The sequence below is a fragment of the Eurypyga helias genome, unplaced genomic scaffold, assembly GCF_000690775.1.
Source record: "Eurypyga helias isolate BGI_N326 unplaced genomic scaffold, ASM69077v1 scaffold1580, whole genome shotgun sequence".
NCBI lineage: Eukaryota > Metazoa > Chordata > Aves > Eurypygiformes > Eurypygidae > Eurypyga > Eurypyga helias.
Genome location: NW_010227438.1, coordinates 32,904 through 47,380, shown reverse-complemented (window position 1 = coordinate 47,380; position 14,477 = coordinate 32,904).

Below are 14,477 nucleotides of genomic sequence, written 5' to 3'. Positions count from 1 at the left end.
CCCCTGAGATGCTCCAGCAGTGACATGTGGCACCGGTGGCTCACAAGACCTTTGGCACACCTCCTTCCAAGATGCTGAAGGTAAGACAACTCTCTGATATTCTTCTCTCTGCACTTCTCAGACCTAAATTAGACATAGCCTGTCCAATAGGAACCTAGTGCTGGAATAGAAAAAAATCTGAAATGGGTGTTGAAGTGTTGTAAGTGACAGATTAGGGTTGGGAGGAAGGGGAAGGGAGGCCCAGCCAAAAGAAAATAAAGGACAGCAAGTGGGAAAAGTTTCCAAACAGGAGAGTATCTTATATTTGCTGATTAATATGGGGAGGAAATGAGAAGCTTCTTTAGCCCAGCCTAAGGACCTGCCCCATGAAGCTCTTGACCTGAATCTCCAGCTGTGACAATGCATCAGAGGTCCATGCACAGCTCAAAGGAGATGCATGTCTGCTCTGCAGCCTTGTTAGGTGTGAGTCGGTCTTAGGAATGGTGGGGGCTCTCCTCTCACTTTTTCACTTGGAGTGATTTAGTTTAGCAGTGGCTGTGTCTGCAGAGAGAAATGAGCATTTCTCACTAATGACCTGGGATGAGGAGTGGGGGAGTGGGTGTCATTGCTGAGGATGAGCTGGCCATGCATTACAAGCATTATCTTCTCTTGGTTACAGTGACTCACTCAGATCCTCCTCTGAGAAGGAATCACTTCACAGTGCTCAGGATTTGGAAGGAAAGCCAAAGAGAAAAAGCTTCAAAACCAAGGATTCAGCCTCAGACCTGCTCTCAGAATCCCCAGCCACCGACTGCTGGATCTGAGTGGCACAGGTAATCACCTCTCTTGTCCTTGAGGGTCTGTCTTAGCTTCCCCAGTGCCCTGACCTGAGATACTGAATAGCCCAGGAGCAAATATCAGTGCTGGTCTTGAGATGTCAGTGCCAGTGGTTGCAAGAGACTGCCAGATAGGTGGGATTTCAGTTTCTTGATGTAGGAACGCAAGCACCAGCCCTGATGATTAATGCTTTAGGGGCAGTGCACATCATGTCTTTCTTTCTGCTGAACTATTGGCAAATGCTTAGACACCAATACCTAGAGGGACCTGCAGGCTGCAGACACTTAGTGGGAACAGCTGAATTTAACCCCATCTCCTGAAAATTCCCCTGTACTCTCCACTTCAGATATCTAACTGCAGCTGCTCCGCTTTTTTTCTTTTACAGAGATCCCTGCTGCTGCTGTTGTTTCCTTCTCTGTGTCCAAGAATCCTGCTTTCCCCAGGGGAGAAGCACATGCTGCAGGAAGACAGGGGGCCAATCGTGCACCAAAGAGCCTCCCATGCAGTGCAATGATGTGTTCGAGGTGCTGAGAGCCAGAATGAAAGGGAGAAGCCACTTCCAACAGGATGAAGAAAAGTCTGAGCTGGTCCAGGTACTCCAAGCACAGAAGAAAGTGTTGAGAGTGAAAAGAGAAACCAAGAGGCAGAAGAACCAAGTCTGGGCTCTGCAGACAGCTAGGATGCCGGGCTGGTGCTCTGTCTACTGACATAATACCATACCTCTGCAATCTGGGGCCACTGGGACTCACCTAAAGAAATCTTCACTAGATTATCAGATAAAAATAACTTTCCTGATTAACTTTGCCAAATGACTGACCCAACCTAGGCTACGAACCCTCCATGCTGTTAATGCTGTAACTCATTTTTCCTGAGTTGAGGGTAACTTCATTTCATGCGGGTATCAGTTTTCAAACCTCAAAGGGCTCTGGAGGTTTGGAGAAGCATCCTGTGGTCCAGATGCTTGTCTGAACTGCTTGAGCCTGCACAACTGGGCCAGCTGTCTTGTCAGAAAGGAGAGTCTTGTGAGGCTTCCTGGATCTGCATGGGCCAGAGTTACCGCAAGAACTGGGGTTCTTGTGCTGGCTTTGGTGTGACCGTTTCCATCCAGACCCAGAGAGCACAAAAGGTGTGCAAAAGACAGTTAAACAAGACAGTTTTGGTTCACATCTCAGCTGAAGAGGTCCAGTTGGTTCCTCTCTCTTCCAGAGCCAACTGTCCCGGGTATGCGAGTGTGTGTGTCAGTGCGTGTGTATGTGTGTTGAGCAGTCAAATCTGCCTAACCAAATTCTGTGGTGTTCTGTTGCATTTGAACTAAGCCAATGGTACCTAACGTGCATTCCAACAATGCTCAGCAAAAATGTTCAGGACTGCAAAATTATGTAAAACCAAGTAAAAGAAGACTTCATAGGCATCATTCCAAGGTCAAAATGGTGTTTGATTTTGAGGTGCTTAATTTCCACAGTCCCCTTCAAGGGACCTGACTGCCTCAAAAGGCATTTTATTTTTCCATAGAGTTTCCTGCATTTTTAATTGAATTAGCCAGCCTGTGCTACTTGATCATTTCGTCCTGAGGTTTATAAATTTTCAGCTGAATTTTTGGAGTGTACAGAAGTGAATCTCCTGGACTGATTTTATTTCAGTTATTGCTCCTAGCAGATTGGAGCTTTACTTGTAGCACCCTGGTTTATAATACCAGCCTCTCCAGGAAGGACTGGTAGTTTATTTTCCTGGGGCAGAGTCACGTGAAAGAAGTGTGTATGTGTTGTGTATGTGAAACTTTAGCAAATTTCAACCACTGGATTTTTTTTTCCTTAGGCAATTTTACATTTGACTCTGATGAAACTACTTTAGAGTTTTTATTTTTACTAGAGATATTATTAATTCAAACAACCTTGTACAAAAGGCAAACACATTGATACAATACAGGTTATAGGGGTTGAAGCCAAAAGGTCTTTGTAAGCCGACATCACTAGCCCTAGATCTGACTGTATCAGGTAGTTTATTCCTCATGTGTCATGTTGGAGTTACAAGATCACACCAAGCCACTACAACCTGTTAATAGAATTGTGCTACACTCTATTTGCTATTGTAGCAAAGCCTTTTGTAGATTTATATAATAAAACTTTGGAATATCTGCTTCAAATGCTTTGTGACTTGCCTTCTGGTCTTTCTTCCTTGGTCCATAGGAGACTCAGGCACCTATTACCCTCTGAAGATTTGGTCTTGTCAGCTATTTGGGCTTATTTGACTCATGAAATCTTCATTCTCAGCAAAACCAGATGATTGACATAAAATTGAAATGTATTGGGCCTTTGGAGGAGAGGGGTTGGATGCAGGAAATATGGAGGTGTTTTAAGGAGTTTAGCATCTCAGACTGAGTCAAATGTAGCCCATGAGGCTGGGAGAAACCATCCCTTGTGGAACTGTGGATTGTGCAGGGCTCTTGTTGGGTACGGATAAGAGAAAGGCTGTTGAAACAGAGAGCAATCACATTCCCACCCATGCTTGAGAGGTAATATGCATGGAAGAACTGAGGCAAGTCAGGGCAAGGTAAAGAAATATTACTAAGCCTGAATCAGCTCTAATTGATATCCAAAGAGACTTCGGCAGTCAGAAGAGTCAGTGCTCAGCAGCACAGATAGCTGGGAGCTACTATTGGGCTGGTGCTTTGTTAGCTGAAGCTTGCCCCTACAGCAGGGTTATTCTCCATTCCTTGGGTTTGTCACCTGTAAAACACCTCTAGCTCACTGAGGCTGGAGGAAGGGAACATAGCAGGGGATGTGTTTTAAATTGAATGGGTTCTTTGGCAACAGGCTGGACTCAAATTTTTGATCCCAAAGAACTTGGGGATAGAGAACTCTGTTCTGCCTCTGCAAATCCCTCCTCTTCTGAAAAGGTTTTGCACTCAGGTGGGTTTAGCACCCATTCCCTGCTCTGTCCCTGGTCTCTCTCCAACAAGGAAGGTTTTAGGACTAACAGTCCAGGGTGTGATGCAACTGGTAACGTTCACTTGGGTAGGTCAGACTGACAAATGGACTCATTCCTTTCACAAGAGGCACTGAATGTGCATTGCCAAATGGACCTCCTAGATATCCCTTTTGAGCTCAGGTTGGAAAGGCAGAACATGGTCTGATGGGCAAAGATGCCTATGCCTAAAGAACAGCTGCTAACCATTGTGTCCTCAGCTCTTTACATCTCATTCAACCAGAAACTCCAATCAACAGTGAGAAAGAAATGATGAAGATGAAATTTGGGTCCACAGCTGAACTCTGCCTTTGTGCCTTTAACTGCAGAGAGGTGGAAAACAAGCGTTGAGGGGATGGATACACCAGCAGTAGAGGTGCAGCCAGTGTCATCCCATTCCAGGACAGTATAGGAGAAACTGGTCAGGAAAGCAGGCTTAGAGTTTGCATAGTCTATGGTCACAGCCACCGGGTTGGGTCTCCTGCAAGGACTGACCTTGTAGATTGAAGTGCAAGAACTGCTCAGCTGGAGGTGCTGAGCTCTTCCAGCAGAGGGGGGCAGAACTCCACCGTACACTGTGGGAATTAAACTTTAAAAAACGTTATAAAGAGAAAAATCTGTCTTCATCATCCATCCCCACACAGCCAACTCCCACAGCTTCAGTGTTACAAGATCAGTGGTTGCTTCATGAGAGGAGGTCGAGGGCAAGGAGAGAAAGGGCAAGGAGAGAAAACGCAATGAGAGGTCAAGGTGGAGAGGTGACAAGGACTGACTGCCACATTATGGTGGAGGAAGATGGATGGGATGGGGATGCTCTGCTGAGGAAGGTGGAAAAGGTGGATGAGTCTGGGAAATGCCTGACTGTGCTGGATGAGCTCGGAAGGTTTCCAATTTTGTCCCAGAGCCTTCTGGATTTGAATCTAATAATTGTTATTTACTTTCATTCTGACAGTTCCAGATGAAAATCCCTAGAAAGTCACTGGGTCTACACCTTAATTTAATAAAAAAATACATTATTACTGCTCCTGGCTTTATCACTAGGGAGTCACCTGGGATAGATATAGCCCAGAGATAGATTAACTGCCACAACCTAGTTGAAATCCTCTCCAAAATCAAAGCCAGAGCCATGTGTTTGCTGAAGTATGATCCAAAATGCAGAGACAAACATGCTTCCACGCGTGGAGAAGGCATGCAGGGTCAAGCACTCATAGAGTTGAGAAGAAATCATTCATTTGCACTTACTTGATATTTTTTTCCTTCTCTCGTTATTATGTCTGTACTGATGAGCTCCTTAATTTGCTTATTCAGGAGAGCTTAAAGAAAGTGCTAAAATGGACCATCTCAGAGTATTGCATTCATATATGAAATTTTTGTTCTCTTTTTACTTTTTTCCTTCTATCTCCTCCTTTTTTAATCAAAGTGATTGCACTGGTCAGTCATGTAAATCATATTTATCGACTTTTCAGGCAGGCGTGTGTTTGTGTACAGCCTAACTGCTCCCCTGGAACTGCTTCTTCCAGCAAAGCAATGTGTAATTAGGGAGGCTGTGAAACTTTCATTATTGACCCAATCGGCTATAATGGCTCCACTTATCACGTCAATATGATGCTCTGGTGACTTCTGGGTGCTCACTCTGATCATGGAGCAGGATGTTATCTTAACCCTTTTCCCAGAGATACTAATTTGTACTAAGTATGAATTGCAGGCAGGTGACATGCCTTTCACAGCTAATACCTAATCATTAAAAATGGAAAGGAGGATTGCTATGTGCAAAACTAAACTCAGTTCAGCACAGTTTTAGATGAAAAAAAAAGTGATAATTATCAAAAGGCAGCCATTTTCATTACTTTTTAGGCTACATTTAGGAATGTTTAGGATCCTGTTTATGAAAATCAAAGTGATTGTGCAGTGTCAGTATGGTTTTTGGTCTTTCTCCTTGCATGTTTCTTAACTTTCAACATGTTAACTTGTGGCACGCAAAACTAGAGACTCCCAAAGTCACTAAAAGGCTGCATATTTCTGATACGGAGTTGCTGAATAGAGCATAGTTATTCCATCATTCCCGCATAGGCACAGACTGAATGTGCTCAGCCAATATTAGATAAAAGAATTGAAACACAAGCCTTAAGTCCCTAGAAAATCAGATCTCATTTAGTCCTGAAGCTTACAGAAACACTTGCTAGCATGAAGTGTTTCTTTTTTTCTGAAGGAATAGCATATTGACATTTTCAAGATGAACCTTTTTGGCTTTAAGCATCACTTAAAAACTGACTTCAAGTTGAAAAAAACACAAAGGAAAGAAGGGGGGGAAAAAAGAAGAGAAAGGTTAGAAAACTCAAAAAAGAAATGGAATGAAGTGTTTTGGTACTCAGAGGCATGTGCTGAATTGGTGCAAGAAGAAATCCCTCTTTTAATCTTTGATTTAATCCACTAAAATATTAGGACATTTTCTTTTCTGACTTGATCTTCTCCCATTTTGCCCTTTCCTGATTTGGCTGTTCAACTAAAAAACTTCCATTATTGCCTTATTGCAAAAAAATATACCCTCTGTGCTATGTTGCTGAACACTTCAGCCACGCAGGATTTTCTATGTCTCTGCATCACAACCATGGTTAAGGGGAAGATGACAATAGTGTAAAAGAGTTTCAGTGAAGGCAGTCACAGTACATACCAAGCAAAGCATTTCTTACCCACCTTGGCTCACCTGTGTCTAGCCCAGAAATTCACTTTATAAGCCCACAAGCATTATGTTTTGTTTTGGTTTTTTTTTAATGCCATATGGAGTAATTGAGCCTGGAAACCTGGTGAAGAGAGGGCAACACCAAAGCAGACTTTCTAGACAGCACAGGGGTTCCTTTAGTACTCTTCTGGTGGCAGAAGGCCTGGAGGGCACTTTATGTATCAACCACATCCAGGACAGGAGAGGAAATCCTGGGGTCACTCTACCCCTATTCATCTAGTTAGCTGGTTCCTGGGCTTGTTACAATCTGTCACCTTCTGCTGTGGTCCCTGTAGCTTAGCAGACCTCTCAGCAGCCCGATGGTATCAAGAATTGTAGAGGAAAACTGTCTCACTTGCAGTCACTGACACATCTAAACCCACAATTTTCAGACTCTGTCCTGACCTACCATGCTGTATTAGGAAACCAGAGACAAATTGAGCCAAGGACTGCCCTGTGCCTAGGCAGCTTTTGGAGCTAGTATGGTTAGACTACCCCTATAACGGTGGCTCACAACGCCCAAAGGACTTGATAGACACTAGCATGTCCATCTGACATGGCAGCTGGTTGAATTTTACAAGTAAATAACTCTCCCTCTGGTTACAGAATAAGGTTTGGCTTTGACACAAGCCTGGAGCAATACCTAAACTCTGTATGCCTGTGACTACCTTTCTTAAACGTACAGATGACATGGTCTTATGGTGATGTGAACAACTGCTGAACTGCTGTGCTGAGCTTAGGCATTGAGTGACTTCTCCAGCCAGTGAAAAGCTAATAGCTCTTTTTTACACTCTGCATGCTTTTCAGTCCTAATGTCACTGGGGACACACATTATGTCTGGGGTGTGGTATCGTGCTTTTCCCAGAGGAGGCAGAGGTTGGAGACAGGGATTTACTAAATATCTGATGGTGAAGGCAGGAAGGAAAACTAGCTACCAACACCTCTGGCTTATGTAGGACCCCTGTTGACATATTGCTCCCATAGCACACATCCACCTAACACAGATCATTCTTGTTTCATAGGTGTGGAAACTGAGGCACAGAGCTGAATTATTTGCAGGTGTTAGAAGCAGAGGACAGTGTGGGGTTTCCCAGGATTGTATCTCCATCACTGCTCTGTGTTTTCACTGCTCTGCCTGCAGTTTCCTCTGTTGCTTCCCATGGCAATTTAAAATTCCTAAACTTCTTGCAATCAAGAAGAAACTGGAGGATAACTTATCCTGTTTCAAAGACCTTCATCTTTGGGGTCTCCTCTGTACAGAAGCTTTCAGAAAAGTGAGTCCAAAGTGACTTAAGACATGGCCCTACAGGAAATTACTTAGAAGGCTTTAAGGTCTGTATCTTCAATCTTCTTTGGAATTAAGCTGAACTTAATGCAATGTGGCTCATTTCCCTTTGGCTTGATCAGACAGGCATCTCTGGAAGTGAATTAAGCTTGGCTGAATTAACGCTTCCTTTGATCCTCATTAGGTTTGTACACAGTAATCATTTAGGTCAGTCTATGCTATCCACCATAAAAGTCAATGCCATAAGCTTTCCTGCACATCTCTGCATAGGCAAATGCTACAATGGGTCTGCCATTTCTCTGCCTCTCAGACAGCAGGAGGGCATGGTTTCTGAGGCTGGTTGCATCCCATAGTCCTGCTCAGGCTGATAGGCACTGTGGCAATTGCAGGCAGCTGTCTCCAGCATCATGGACTGGGCCATGGGTCTCCATCACAGGCAGTGGCATTCAGGCCATCAATGTCAGTCCATCCAGAAGTGATGGTCCCATGGGGAGGTGCAGATTTTCTTAACAAGCTATGAAATAGAAGCATTTAAACCTCTTCCTGTGGGACAGGAGAGGCACTATAAAAGTTTTCTTCCCGCACAAATGGTTTCTTCTTCCTTCTCTGTCAAAGAGTGCTGAGGGGATTTGAAGGCTGGAAATCTGCACAAAAACTGCTGGAAAAACACACATCCAAGCCTAATCAACATTTTTGTTAAAAACTACCATCAGCAAATTCTGTTCTTTGCCACCATAGACACTCTCCTGGGAAGCACACCATGATAGTAAGAGAGTAGGCAACTCCTCTTCCTCTTTTCCTCTGCAGGTCAGACCCATGGGTGCCTCTCCATGACAAGACTACTCAAATCTTCCCAGGTTCTGCTTTGCACAGGATATTGACTCCTTCACAGTCATTACAAATGAAATACAGATTGAACTTTAGACCAGCAAGCATGCACAGACTGATGCATCTTTACATGATGTATCTACTACCCAAGCTTCTGGAATCGCAGACAAATGCCATGAAAATCCAGAAAATGTTGCCAAGGGTGTCTCCTCTTGTGCCAAAACAGAAGGACCTTGGTACAGCTGACTTCTCCTGGAAACACACACAAGAAAACTGGGATATTTGTCACCTGTATCAGCAGAAATCACTGTATGGTAACCCTTCTAGCAAGGCAGCAATGCTGTGCTGGCTAAAAACATTCAGGGTGAAATAGGGCCTAGAAGCAATAAAAACAAACAGGAGGAGTCTGCCTGGTAATATTAGTTTTTACTCATTTTATCCAGTCAAATCACCCAGAAATGTCTCTTCAGGGACCAGACATACTTAGTGCTTAATGTCCAAAACCAGCATCACACAGGGGACACCAGGCCCATTCATCACCTAAGAAAGAAGTGCCTCCATTCAATGGGCCCGATTCATCCCAAACTGTGCAATATATGCAGGGTACAGGAAAAAAAAATCAAATTTTCTAGGCCTTTCCACACTGTCATGGTGTTAGATGACTGCCTTTTTCAGCTTTTATGGAATATCCTTCCAAAACTACCCACAGCTCGTTCCCTCGTAATTCTGGATATCAGAAGCAATCAGGCACTTTTGGTTTTCCTTCCTACTTGGCCTTTTCTCTAACAATCAGAGTGCAAACCAGCCCTTTGTGTGCCATTTTACCAGGCTGCCGAAATCAAGATGTGATCACAGACTCTGAAGCTGTCAAACCAGCACCTTTTCCATAGCATGAGAAAAGACTGTAAAAAAAAAAAGAATAATTTTAAAAATAAATAAAATAAGGAAACCCTGAAAAGCTCAGTCCCCTTCCATGAGGGATTATATTAAACATTCAGAGCTTGTTTCTATGACGCTGAAGCTCTACCTCTGAGAAGGTACAAAGTGTCGATCAGGATTTTCGCTGCTGGAAGCAGGGACCCAAGTCTCTATGGAAACGAGACAGAGGTGACTGTGCCTACGGAGAGGATTTCTGCATAGATTCCCGTCCTGACAGTTTACATTTGCTGAAGTTATTAATACTGCTGTAGTTCTGGAAAAGATAAAAAACGTTTTGTCTATGTTTTGTCTTCCCTGGACTGCAGACCCTGACGTTGTTGTCTCTTCCCTCCTCTCTCCCCTCCAGCCTCAGTCAATGAACTATACCCTGTGACTGGTTTTACTTATTTACCACCATATGAAAAATTATTAAAATATTGATGCACATGAAAAATCAATCTAACGAGTTTCCCTCCACAGAGGATGTCAGCTATAACAAGGATTTGCAGCCTCCCAGCATGGATTTAAACATGGAGGTACAAGCAGAAGTAATGATTTTAGAGTAGACAGGGTTCCCCAGTGCGGTATACATATTTGGGGGGGAACATGATAAAGTGTCCTCAGTACAAAGAATATCACAGCATGACTGTATCTGGCCTTCTCTGAAACAAAGCCCCAAATTTGACGGTTAGACAAGTGATCTCAAGACCCAGATTTTGTCTTTGGTCAAATTTGGTCAGCATCTCACCTTGAGCATCCCCCAGATCATCCCTCTTACATTTCCTTTGCTGCTGCTTTTCTTTTCTTGCCATAAGCCAGATCGGAAACAAAGCCAGCAGAACTGCTTTGTGGGTGGGTGGTTTCCCTTTCTCTTTTGTTGCTCAGTCCCTTGTTCTTGGGCTACAGCAAAAGAGAAATTGGTGAGTTACTCAACATCCTGACTGGATGTGGGAAGCTAAAGTGCTGAATTTGCCACTGAAAGAAATTAATGAGCTGCTCTGCGTCTGTCATTGTGGAGTCTGGGATCTGAAATGGAGTTTGGCTATGCACGGGGTTGAAAGATTAGACAGAAACCTTCAAATTAAAAAACTTCCATGCAGTAAATATGTTTGGGGCAGGACGTTGGAGTTCTAAGGGCCCATGAAGAGGAGATAGTGAAAGGTCAAGCGTCAGACTTCACAAGCTTGCTAGATATAAAAAGCAGTGTGACGTGGATATCGCTACCATGCAGTGAAGACGGTGATGACTGTGCACTAGGATCTTGGCCTCGCTCCTCACAGACTCTGTCAGTCCTGGCCAAAACTGATTGCAAGTTAGTCAGGAGCCATCACTCCTGGGGCAGTGGTTTAATAAGTATCCCTGCAGGAAATGTTGATAACAGTGTCAACTATGAATCCTATTGCTCTTTGGTTTTGAAACACAATGAGTCATAACCTGTCTCTTGCTAAAACCTGGCGAAGACTGTCCTGTACCTCATCCCATGCTGTGGGAAGGGAAGAGGCCACCCACCCATTTCCTGTATTACCTTCTGCAAGAGATCATAGAATCATAGAATCATAGAATCACTAGATTGGAAAAGACCTCAGAGATCATCCAGTCCAACCGTATCTGTCCGCCACTAAACCATATCTCTCAGCACCTCATCCACCCGTCTCTTAAACACATCCAGGGATGGTGACTCCACCACCTCCCTGGGCAGCCTGTTCCAGTGCGTGATAACCCTTTCGGTGAAGAACTTCTTCCTTACGTCCAATCTAAACCTCCCCTGGCGCATCCCCTAGATGTTTTGAGCTAGCACATTCAGTGGTTTTGCAGAGGGAATTCTGGGAAACTCTGCTTCACTTGTTGGAGGATCACGCAACCACAGAGAGTTGCAGAAACATATTGTCCACCTTCTTCAGGAGAACATTATTTGTTGCTACACTGGAACTCACAGATCATGTTCCACACCATTTTTAAAGCTTTTCTAGTGGTGAAGACTTTCTCCAACCAATTTAGCTCAGGGCATTTTTAACAATGAGTAGAGAGAACAAGACAATCCCTTCCTACTTGATGAAACTTTCTGTACTGAAAGGCTCTTACTTTGCAGGCTCATGCTGCTGAGAGAGTTGGGATTGTTCAGCCTGAAGAAGAGAAGGCTCCAGTGAGAACTTATTGTGGCCTTCCCATTCTTAAATAAGGTCTATAAGATGGGGACTGATTTAGTAAGACCTGTAGTAATAGGATAAGGAGTAATGATAGGGTAGCTTCACCAGCCTGAAGAAGAGAAGGCTCCAGTGAGAACTTATTGTGGCCTTCCCATTCTTAAATAAGGTCTATAAGATGGGGACTGATTTAGTAAGACCTGTAGTAATAGGATAAGGAGTAATGATAGGGTAGCTTCACACTAGATGTAAGGAAGAATTTTTTTACAATGCGTGTGGTGACACACTAAACCAGGTTACTCAGATAGGTGGACCCACTTTGCACAGAAAGGTGGGAGATGCCCCATCCCTAGAAACATTTAAGGTCAGGTTGGATGGGGCTGTGAGCAATCTGCTCTAGTTGAAGATGTCTCCGCTAATTTCAGGGGGAGTGTGAATAGATGACCTTCAAAGGTCCCTTCCAACCCAAATCATTCTATGATTCTATGTCACACTTCAGGATGTATTTTCAGAATACGTGAAATCGGGTGGCAAAAATTGGTGTAAAAATTTCCCACATTCCTCCCTATAACTGACACTTTCTCTTTCAGGTCCTTGATCCTCAGTTTGACTCCTTCACTGTTTACTTATACAACTGTCCATGGGACCTTGTTTTAAATAGGGTTGCTGCTGTGATCCAATCTATTTTTTTATATGGATTTTATTAATTCGTATGAAACATACTTTCAGCATCGGGACTTTCTCAATGAAAAATTTTACCCTTTTCTTGTCCAGTCTGGCCTTCCACTCATTGGGCTCATGTTATACCCGGTAATGTCCTCCTTTGAATTACATAAACCTCTCAGCTCTACTGAGACCTGCTCTAGGTCTCCTCAACAGGCCATTAGCCGGAGAGAGAAGCTGCCGTGGGACTGTATCTTGCTTCCAGAATATCTCATAGCATCAGCTATAGCTTGGAGAGCACTTGTCTCCACTCTACAAGCAAATATCTCTGTTGCAATAGCTAACACTGCTCTTGAGGAAATATGGACTTCAGAGACACCTTTTCTTTCTATGGCTGAAATTCATGGAGGTAATTATATCACTGTAAAGGACCACCACTAAAGAAACATCCTCAACTTCCACCTCTATGTCTTCTCTGCATTATTCAAGAATATTCTCCATTTGTATCTTTGCTGAGTCTCTTTTTTCTCAGCGCTGAAGCTGAGTTTTCAACAGGTGCACATTTGAATGACAGTGCTGGAAGACTCCTGATAGGCGTGAGTGCAAATGTTCACTAGGGAATTATCTATACTCCAGGACATGTGAAATATTACAGAGGCCAACTTATCCCTCAGGCAGGACACTGCTGTGAGTGCAAGGGACATGAATGGGTTGAAAAGCTAATCAGATCTGAGTGCTTCCATGGCTGCTGTTGCTAGGGAGACCGCTTCCTTGGCATCTGCATGATGAGTACTCCCTTACCATTAACTTCTTCAGAAATTAGGCTTCCAGGTACTAAGTGATGAGGAGAAGACAGAGCTAGAATTTTAAAAGGAAAAATGCCCTTACAGACTCCAGCAGGCAAACAAACCCAAACCTTTTTTCACATGCTTTTCATTAAGCAGGGTTTTCCACACTGGTGTTATTATCATGAAATGGAGTCTCTGAGTCAAGATGAAGAGTGAGAATGATGAAGAGAGATGTTTAACCACTTTTTTTATGCATGAAACAGATATAGAGGTGAGTAGCTGAGACTCTATGCATCCAAGTGGAGTTCATGCCTTTTCTACTCTTCCCAACAAGCCGTCTCAGCCCTGATCTAAGTGGGCTAAGGAGGTGGAAAGGACTCCACACACTAACCCTCCACTCCAGAACCTTAAACACATGAATAGAAAGATTCACACTGTGTGAAACAGGCTTTGGATCAAGACTCTGCTCCTTCGTACTACCAATGAGCAGCTCAACATGATCTGGCAATGTGTGCTTTACCCCAGAAAGCCAACTGTATCCTGGGCTGCATCAAAAGAAGTGTGGCCAGCAGGTCAGGGGAGGGGATTATTTCCCTCTACTCCATTATCACCAGACCCCACCTGGAGTACTGTGTCCAGCTCTGGGGTCCCCAAAATAAGAAGGACATGGACATGTTGGAGTGAGTCTGGAGGATGACCACGAAGATGGTCAAAGGTTTGGAGCACCTCTGATATGAAGAAAGGCTGAGAGAGTTGGGGTTGTTCTCTGGAGAAGCGAGAGCTACAGGGAGACCTTATAGCACCTTCCAGTACCTGAAGAGGCCTAGAAGAAAGCTGAGGGAAATTTTACAAAGTCATGGAATGACAGAACAAGAGGTAATGTCTGTAAATTGAAAGAGGGCAGATTTAGATTAGATATAAGCAAGAAATTTTTCATGGAAATGTTGGTGAGGCACTGAAACAGGTTGCCCAGAAAAGCTGTGGATGCCCCATCCCTGGAAGTGTTCAAGACCAGGCTGGATGAGGCTTGGAGCAACCTGGTCTAGTGGAAGGTTTCCCTGCCCATGGCAGGGGGGTTGGAACTAGATGATCTTCAAGGTCCCTTCAAACCCAAACTATTCTCTGATTCTACAGTAATGAAGAAGTAATTACACATGTGCTATAGGTGTGGGATTGGCCATACCATCTCAGGACTATTCAGTAGAGATGTAAGACAGGTATGGGTATGCTGGCCCTAGGAGATGAAGCAACAAGACTGTAGAGAAGTTAATTAGGAATTCAGAACTGAAGATTTACCTCAAGGGTCTTTCATACCTCACAGAATCATAGAGAAATTATATACAAGAAACTAA